Source organism: Bison bison, unplaced genomic scaffold, assembly GCF_000754665.1.
Source record: "Bison bison bison isolate TAMUID 2011002044 unplaced genomic scaffold, Bison_UMD1.0 scf7180017864533, whole genome shotgun sequence".
NCBI lineage: Eukaryota > Metazoa > Chordata > Mammalia > Artiodactyla > Bovidae > Bison > Bison bison.
In genome coordinates, this window is record NW_011495082.1 from 9,115,878 (window position 1) to 9,124,613 (window position 8,736).

Consider the following 8,736-nt stretch of genomic DNA (forward strand, 5'->3'; position numbering starts at 1 on the left):
AGGAAAATAATTCCGTCTCAATGGACATAACACCCAGGGCAAAAATGATGCTTAAGCTTTTAATATTCTCACACTGAGGAGAAGGAATATATTTTTTCCCCTACTATATCTTAAAAGATTAGAGGTCTAAAAACTCCATGTGAAGGCTAAAATCTTCTAATGAGGCCCTAAAATACCAGGACTACCAGGAGCATATAGCTCATTGGAAGGAGAGTCAGTTCCTTTCAGTCGCTCAGTCCTGTCCGACTCTTTGCGACTCCATGAACTGCAGCACGCCGGGCCTCCCTGTCCGTCACCAACTCCCAGAGTTACCTAGTAAAATTTACAGTGCATTTTGCATTTGCAGTCTGTTGCCAACTGCTACCATTCTTTTTTTTTGAAACATTTCCCTGACATGGTGATCATCTGCAGGCATCTTTCTGAGGAGCCATCACTCCCCATTTTAAGGACATATGATCTGGGTGGAGCGGACTATAGCGGGGCTGTCCTTGAGCTATGCCCGGCCAGAATACACTGTCCCCCTGGGCAAAGAGACAGTTTCAGAGAGAAGTGGCCTTCTAAGCCAGACCACTGAGACCCAGAGGGTCAGACCTGGGACTTATGCTGAAGCTCTCTACAGAGACGCTTTCTCCCAGAGAAGGCCAGCTGTGAGGGCGCTGTAAGTCTGAAACTGCTGGAGGTCCCTTTTGCCTCTGCACGAAGGGAACCTGCCAATGGAGACAACGGAGGAGTGCAGGGCAGACAGACAGAGGGAGAAGCACAGCATTCTCACAACGCTTGGGGAGATCTCTGATCCCATCAATTTTGGAATCCTGAACATCTTAGATACTTGAGCCAATAAATCCCTGTTTGGTTCATGCTTTTTAAGTCGCTCAAAAACCAGAGAATCCTGACTTAATTGCCTGCATTTCTATTCACTCCCAACATTGATTGAGGATCTTCTGATGGCCAGGTTCCTGTTCTAGGTGCTGCTGCTGCTGCTAAGTCACTTCAGTCGTGTCTGACTCTGTGCGACCCCATAGACAGCTGCCCACCAGGCTCCCCCATCCCTGGGATTCTCCAGGCAAGAACACTGGAGTGGGTTGCCATTTCCTTCTCCAATGCATGAAAGTGAAAAGTGAAAGTGAATTCGCTCAGTCGTGTCCAACTCTCAGTGACCCCATGGACTGCAGCCTACCAGGCTCCTCCATCCATGGGATTTTCCAGGCAAGAGTACTGGAGTGCGGTGCCATTGCCTTCTCCGGTTCTAGGTGCTGGGGCTACAAAAATGAATTAAGCATAGTTGCTAATTTCATGGGAATTCTGTGTTTGGCAGTAAACCCAAGATTTAAAGGTTCTACATAGGTTGTTGCTGCTGTTCAGTTGCTAAGTTGTGTCTGACTTTTTGTGACCCCAGGACTGTAGCCTGCCAGCCTCTGCTTTGTCCATTGGATTTCCCAGGTGACAATACTGGAGTGGGTTGCTATTTCCTTCTAAAGGAGATCTTCCTGGATCAGGGATCGAACGTGTTTCTCCTATGTTGGCAAGCAGATTCTTTACTACTGAGCCACCAGGGAAGCCCTCATATAGGTTAGCAGGTCATATGCTATTTTGAAAGCACAGACCATGGATATTTGTACTGACCCTAACTCACTGGAAACAGTTATTTTGAAGGGCAAAGAACGGGAATAATATCCAATTGATAAGCATGCTTTAAAAAACATAAAATTGGCAGTACATTTTTACAGACTAATAATCAAAGAGTAAAATTATACTTGAGAAGCACTTTATGAGAAGCAGAATATTTATCATTTAAAAACAGTATTCTAGAACACAAAAGTAAATGCTTTATTCAAAGCTTATTGTACAAAATATAATAATGTAGAAAAAACTTACACTAAATTTAGTTGAGTGTTAACTATGATGGGGATGAAGCAAATGAACTCAGAGAGCATGAAACAGGCACACAATAACCTAGGAGTTCATTTACAGAGTTTTGTATTTAAAGCAGTTTACTTTGACACCATTAATCAATACTCATTTTCAATCTAAAAATACACAAAGAAAGAGATTATCTTTCCAAGTTAACATTTACTCAGTTCATCCTATGAATCAGGTACTCTGGAGGACACAGCACTGAAATGCTTCAGGGCATTTGCTTTTAATAAATGAAAAGAAGCACTTCCTCATAAGAATATAAAGCTAGATGAGAACTTTGTGTATGTGTTAGTTGCTCAGTCACGTCAGACTCTTTTCGATCCCATGGACTGTAGCCCACCAGGCTCCTCTGTCCATGGGAAGAATACTGGAGTGGGTTGCCATTTCCTTCTCCAGGGGATCTTCCCAACGCAGGGATTGAATCCAGGTCTCCAGCACTGCAAGCAGATTCTTTACCATCTTCAGCTACCAGGGAAGCCCTGGTGAGAACTTTAAGCTGGGTCAAAAGAGAGACCTTTCCCAAAGTTCTCATATTGGTATCATTCCCCATTTATAAATAAAAGTAACACTTTATTTAAAAGTTTAAGTAGGTAGTAATAAAAAGAGGAAATAGAATTAATATATAACCTTTATAGAAATAAATCTGGTAGAATGCAAAGGTTGTCAGACACAGCAAACCCTAAGTAAAAGTAAGAAGAAACTATGAAGTTTGGCTTGGGCTTCCCAGGTAGCATTAGTGGTAAAGAACCCGCCTGCCAACACAGGAGAAGTAAAAGATACGAGTTTGATCCCTGGGTCGGGAAGGTCCCCTGGAGGAGGGCATGACATCCCACTCCAGTATTCTTGCCTGGAGAATCCCCATGGACAGAGGAGCCTGGCGGACTATAGTCTATGGGGTCGCAAAGAGTTGGACACCATTGAAACAACAGCACACACACATGAAGTTTGGTTCTAGCCCTCACTTTTCCTAGCTCTTTGTTATTCCATTATTCAGGAGTCACATGCCCCTCATCTCCATAAATCTAGGAAGTTCTCTAAATTCTAAAGGTATTTCTCTTCTTTTGTCCAAGTACTGATCATTCACAGTTCTTAATCAGGTAAAAATGATATGCTGATGCTGCTACTGCTGCTGCTAAGTCGCTTCAGTCGTGTCCGACTCTGTGTGACCCCATAGACAGCATCCCACCAGGCCCCACCGTCCCTGGGATTCTCCAGGCAAGAACACTGGAGTGGGTTGCCATTTCCTTCTCCAATGCATGAAAGTGAAAAGTGAAAGTGAAGTTGCTCAGTCGTGTCCAACTCTTAGCGACCCCATGGACTACAGCCCACCAGGCTCCTCCGTCCATGGGATTTTATAGCTTCAAAAACAATTTTCTTCAGGAGGGATAGGAAAATGTCAATGTTTATTTAGTTTCTCTGTTCAGAGGCCACAGGACATGGTTATATCAAAAGGGAATTTAGGGATCACTTCCCTGGAGAAGGAAATGGCAACCCACTCCAGTATTCTTGCCTGGAGAATACCATGGATAGAGGAGCCTGGCGGGCTACAGTTCATGGGGTCGCAAAGAGTCGGACACGACTGAGCGAGTTCACTTTTCGATAGATGGTCAAGTCAAGGTAAAGGCATCAGCCACACCAATCTGGGTGTGCACTATAGTTAAGAAAGACACGACTTCTGTGTCTGCATTCCTCTATTTCCATACATCAGGGTTTATCTTTGTTTCTTTTATCTCCTATTAACAATTTCTTTTAAAAGACGGAGCCTTACCTGAGCTGTCCTGAAGGAATGGGATTTTTCCACACTTCCTTAAAGTGCTCTTCATTCCAGGCACAGTTAAGGGAGCAGCCAGCCTGACTCTGAAGCCCACAAGGAGAACCAGATGGAAACTAAAAACCTTTGCTAAAAAGTCAGAGCAGCTACCTCCTGGCCAAGTCCCAGGCCTTGACACAGCTTATTAACTGCCCTAGAGCAACTCACAAAAGAATTCATGGCAAGGTGTTAATGGTTAATAACAAGCTTAATGTGTTATGGCTCAAACACAAGCCAGCAATATATTTTAAAAGTGCAAAGCAAAGGGGATGGAATATTACACTGGAATCTCAAAAATATAGGCAGCTTACAAAGTTTCTAGGCCATCCCAGCAGCCCTCAAATCAATTCCATAACAGTGATCCCACTTACCATAAAGAAAAATTGGCCTTGCTAACAAATGGTAAATCACTCATACCAAGATACCTTTTCCTTTTGTAGCATCTTATCCTGTTTCTTACGTATCAGAATATCCACCAATACATGTAATAAGGCTCCTCATGTCAGGAGGATGTTAATAAACATTTGACAGTGTGTCTGACGTGGGTTAAACGAAATCCAGAAGAATCAACACAGTCTTGAAAGGAGGAAAATCCAAGGAAAATATTAATAGAATCAATAGACAGCTATCTATTGCTCAAGTATCTACTCTATGACAGATGCTATTTTTATTTTGGTAAAAATAATACTATGTCATTTTTAAAAAATCACAAAAGAAAAGTGCGGTTAAATAGAGGTAAAAAGTATTTTCACTGAAAAACTAGTTGATTCCTGGCACATGAAGGTTATCTAATAGGGGCAACTTCTATATTCTCTCTCTATATATATACACACACACCTTTAGTCTGAACTAGTCAACAGGAAGTCTGAGGTCAATGACATTTTCTTTAGAAAGCACAGCTGCTCTCATAGACTATCCAGAATTCAGGGATGTTCATGTTCAACACAACTGATCTTGACCACTTAGGTTTTCCCCTAAGACCAAAAAACCTCTACATTTTCCAATATAGGAGGATGTACTCTTTAAGCAAAAGAAAGACAGAATATCAATGGAAGAACAAGACTAATGCAAACTAGAGTCAATTCAAAATGCTGAGAGGCACAGTGAAATTCTAAAAGTCCCCAAAACTGGCAGACAACTACAAAATCGTCACTAAATTTCTTTAGATTTTAAATAGTTTTTTTCTCTGAATATAAATACTCAAAAGATGGCTAATTTTTTGCTCACCAACAAAGTGCTTGATATGCTAACAATATTCTCTTTACTGTTAACTTTTCAGGCTATTTCTTATTTAATGAACTCTTTAGAATGTGAATTCTGTTCCTTTAAACTCCAGTCTTCTAACTCCAGATTGCTAAAAAAAATTTTAGTGCCAGGAAGAGTCAGAGCTGGATTGACAGGTCCAAGTCTAATTTTACAGATAAAAATCGTGAGGACTTGCCTAGGGTCACACGGAGGCAGAAAATAAGATCAGAACACAAACATACTGAGTTTAGTAAGGGAGCTACTTCTCACACACTCACCTTAAGTCTCTGAATCCAACAGTTTCTAGTCACAACATTCTAGGGGAGGTTAGTATCTTCGTCAGAAGAAAATTTCCTTACAGCTATGCTCCATCTCAAATGTTTGCAGACAAGCAAAACAAGTCAAAAGTACTTTTGCATAAATTCCCATTTCCTTTTAGAAGGGATATGCAAAATTAAAAAAAAAAAAAAACAGTAAATAGGTTTGCTGGATTCATAGAATCATACAATAAAACAGTCATGAGTGAGTGAAGTCGCTCAGTCATGTCGGACTCTTTGCAACCCCATGGACTGTAGCCCACCAGGCTCCTCAGTCCATGGAATTTTCCAGGCAAGAGTACTGGAGTGGGTTGCCATTTCCTTTTCCAGGGGATCTTTCCAACCCAGAGATCTAACCCAGGTCTCCCACACTGAAGGCAGACGCTTTACCGTCTGAGCCACCAGGGAAGCCTCATAGATTGCTTAAGTAAACCACTAATCCATGTGTGGTTGACTGGTGAGTGCTTTTACCCTTACATCCTAGGTATCTCTTTCAAGAAATTCTTACAGTCAGCAGATGAGCATGAAATACTTTCGTCAAAGCAAACTCAGATTTTCAAAACAGATTACAATGGGGTATTTCACTGCCCCTTCTCTAATCTGGTGTGATCAACTCTCAGTGTCCAGAATCAGCTTACTCTTTTAACAAAATTTGTGTACTCCTTGCCATAGGACAGACCTTGTGGATCCAGCAAACTTGCCCACTCTTTTTTGGTGTTTTCCTTGAAAGCAGCTGCCCACTGAGTGACATTTCCCAGCAATTGCTGCATCTCGATGAGTCCACAAGACTGGTTCTCACCAGAGCAATGTCATAAAGGCAAGAGACATGTGTTACTAGCCAAGGTGGATTAAAAAATACACTGTGTTTTTTCTTTTCCTTGATCTTTTTCTTTCTGCCTGAACACAGAGGACTCTAAGACCCCTAGTAAATAAAATAGTTCCAGTATGAAAGAACCCTGGATTCCAGGAAAGCTTCAGAAACACACACATTAAAAGTTATATGAGAAAAAAAGTTACTGTGTTAAGCCACTGAAATGCTTGAGTTTATTTTTTTTGTAGTCACTAGCAAAGCCCTAAGTGACACACTGAATTTACTAGATATAACCATAGGCATTACTGACTCAATGGACATAAGTTTGAGCAAACTCTGGAAGAGAGTGATGGACAGGGAAGCCTGGCATGCTGCAGTCCACAGGGTCACAGAGTTGGACATGACTTAGAGACTAAACAACAAACACCACCATAGGCAAAGTAGACATCCAGATAGTAGTAGCTGTATATTTCTATGCCATAAACATGAGGCATAGAGTATTATTAATTTTATTATTAAACTTCTCCTTTGTCTAGCCAGCTCCCAAGATCACAGTCACTGGCTAGGCTAAATTCAGTCAAAATCAGAATTTCTTATAATCAATAGCAAGGAGAGATAATAAAGCCTTCTTAAGTGAACAATGCAAAGAAATAGAGGAAAACAATAGAATGGGAAACACTACAGCAAGGAGATCAAACCAGTCAATCCTAAAGGAAATGAACCCTCAATATTCATTGGAAGGACAAATGGCTGAAGCTGAAGCTCCAATACTATGGCCACCTGAGGCAAGAGCTGACTCATTGGAAAAAGACTCTGATGCTGGGAAGGATTGAAGGCAGGAGGAGAAGGGATGACAGAGAATGAGATGGTTGGATGGCATCATCAATTCAATGGACATGAGTTTGAGCAAATTCTGGGAGATAGTGAAGGACAGGGAAGCCTGGAGTGCTGCAGTTCATGGGGTCACAAAGAGTCAGACACAACTTAGTGACTGAATGACAACATCAGCGTTTAGAAGGACTCTTTATTATACTAAAACAATAGGTGAAAAGATTTGTTGTAATAGCAGTTGCCTAGAGTCTTCTGTCCGTTGCATCTATCTAAATATTTGAAGGATATTTCCTTGAGACTCTATCTTAAGATCCCAACAAAACAACCTCTTTCCAGTAGTAGAAGCCATGTGAGAGGACTTATTATTTTTAAGAGGAGAAGGGAAGCATCACCTCTTGGTGCTGATGTAAAAGAGTCCTTTTCAGACACTTCACAATCTGCAATGAAAATGCTCAGATGTCTAATGTTCTGCCTAAAATTAAATTTGTGCTTTCTTTTTAATTAAAAAAATGCATAAAGTATAAGTCTCCAACTGCCAATCAATCTTTGTTCAAATAATGTCTTAAATTCTAATGGAAATGTTTGTCCCCTATTTTGCATCCATTTTTACAGGAACTAGAGAAAATGGTGCCTCCATAAAAGAAAAGTAGGTGAGTTACTTGATTCTGATCTAGATTAGGGAAACGGACCCTTGAAGGTCTGTCTCTTTTTGTGGCATCCTGAGGAACAAAGGATAAATGGGAAGTACTGAGTCCCACAATGTTTCTATCCCAGCTTGTGCCAGACAGCATGACCAAGTCTGTGATTTTCTCCTTTCACACCAAGTCAGCTGAGTTTATGGTTGGTTAATCTGTGGTGTTTTGCTCACATAGCTCACATTCTCAAACCTTTAAGCAATTTCACCTCTTTTAATGTCAAGCTACACTCAAGTAGCAAAGTGAGATTATCCAGAAAGAATTTTGATGTATACAAACATTTTTACTGAAATCCATCCATACAAAAAAGACTCTTATCTTGGGAAAGGGTTTATTTCAACTGAGTTGCACATGAGAAGTCAGTTGAATTATGTTTCCAATAAATGAGTCAAATAACTAATGAACTACCTGGGTTGTTAATTTTCAATCAATTTTGTAGGAGTACTTTCTCTATGAAGTTCTTATCTTCCTCTAGTGGATGAAATGTTTCTCTATCTTTGATGGCACTGATATTACTCTCTAATTTGTTTTTCTAGCTATTTGCACCTGGCTTACATATTCTAATTGATTCCCTGGTGGCTCAGATGGTAAAGAGTCTGCCTGCAATGCAAGAGACCCAGGTTCAATCCCTGGGTTGGGAAAATCCCCTGGAGAAGGACATGGCAACCCACTCCAGTATTCTTGCCTGGAAAATCTCATGGATGGAGGAACCTGGCGGGCTACAATCCATGGGATCGCAAAGAGTCAGACATGACTGAAAGACTTCACCTTACATATTCTAATAGACCTAAGCTCTGAGGAATCATCCACTTCTGCTTTATCTTGATCTTTCCTGCACTTTGGTACCTAATATAGCTCCAGGCATGTAGAAAGAACACAAATATTTTAAAAGCAGCACACACACTCTATCCACTGGAGTTTTGTCTGTGAAGTGAAGTGAAGTCGCTCAGTCATGTCCGACTCTGCGACCCTGTGGACTGTGTCCATGGGATTTTCCAGGCAAGAGGTACTAGAGTGGGGTGCCATTTCCTTCTCCAGGGGATCTTCCTGACCCAGGGATCAAACCCGGGTCTCCTGCATTGTAGGCAGATGCTTTACCATCTAAGCCCT

The 8,736-nt window shown here is 41.2% G+C and overlaps 1 protein-coding gene across 2 annotated transcripts in view; it reads right to left on the minus strand.

Annotated features, from left to right (window-relative positions):
- MCTP1 (multiple C2 domains, transmembrane 1) overlaps positions 1-8,736 on the minus strand; it is a 563,225-nt gene that overhangs the window by 393,818 nt on the left and 160,671 nt on the right. Inside the window, exon 1 of one of the 2 annotated variants that reach the window (XM_010831935.1) lies at positions 3,686-3,871. The exons of the other annotated variant lie outside the window; for it this stretch is intronic. The gene's annotated coding sequence lies outside the window, so the exon portion shown is untranslated. Of the gene's footprint in view, positions 1-3,685; positions 3,872-8,736 lie in introns of those variants that run through there. 2 annotated transcript variants of the gene reach the window in all.